Genomic DNA, 976 nt, shown 5'->3' with positions numbered 1-976 from the left:
GCACAAGGCAGTGGGATCATGGTCTGATTGAAGGAATGTTCACCCCTGAAGAAGCTGAGTTGATTACATCAATTCCGCTCTCTAGGTGAGAGGCAGAAGACGCCCTATTTTGGCCTTTCACTAGCAAGTAAATCTGGATACAGATTCTTGAAGGTGGCGCATGAGAAGATTTTGTGGCGGACACTTTGGTCTCTTCAAGTACTGAATAAAATCAAGAACTTAGTATGGAGGGCATGCAGAGGAATTCGTTGCCAACTAAGGATAATCTGGTGAGGTGAACCATCATCGATAATGCGGCTGGAGAAGAGGAAGAAAAAATGATGATTGAATAGTGTATGTTGTAAGGTTTATATGCTAACTAAAGGAAGATAAGTGGGCTGACTAAAGGGCAAGTTCTCCAACGGCTAATGTGCAGATTTGGTGCCCAACGGGCTGCTCAGAAGCTCGCCAACGAACACAACAAAATCAAATCAAGTTTGGGCTAAAAGAAAGTAAGGAAAAAGGTGAGGCCTAAGAATGATATAATAAACCCAAATCCAAGCCCAAGCCAACAACTAGCCCATTGTGATCCAACTTACCACCTAAGATGTGCAAAGTCTTATAAACTCATAACAAGATTTATTTCTAACCAATGTGGGATATAAACATATCTTAAGTGTTCATACAACAAGACAAAGGCACTTGGGGGGCCTGTCATGGGCAACGGGCAGCCAAGACCCATGGCACACAGCCAAGGCCAAGGCACGCAGCCAAGGCCAAGGCAGCCCCCCATGGCATGCAGCCAAGGACAAGGCATGTTGCCAAGGGCCTTGGCAGCAGGCCCCCAAGTCACGCAGCCAAGGTTAAGGCAGCCCCCCATGGCATGCAGCCAAGGACAAGGCATGCTGCTAAGGGCCTTGGCAACAGCCCCCCATGGCAGGTAGCCAAGGCCAAGGCATGCAAGCCCCCAAGGCATGCTGCCAAGGCCAAGGCACGC

This window comes from Quercus lobata, unplaced genomic scaffold, assembly GCF_001633185.2.
Source record: "Quercus lobata isolate SW786 unplaced genomic scaffold, ValleyOak3.0 Primary Assembly Scq3eQI_331, whole genome shotgun sequence".
NCBI classification, from domain to species: domain Eukaryota; kingdom Viridiplantae; phylum Streptophyta; class Magnoliopsida; order Fagales; family Fagaceae; genus Quercus; species Quercus lobata.
Note: the sequence above shows the minus strand (reverse complement) of the source record.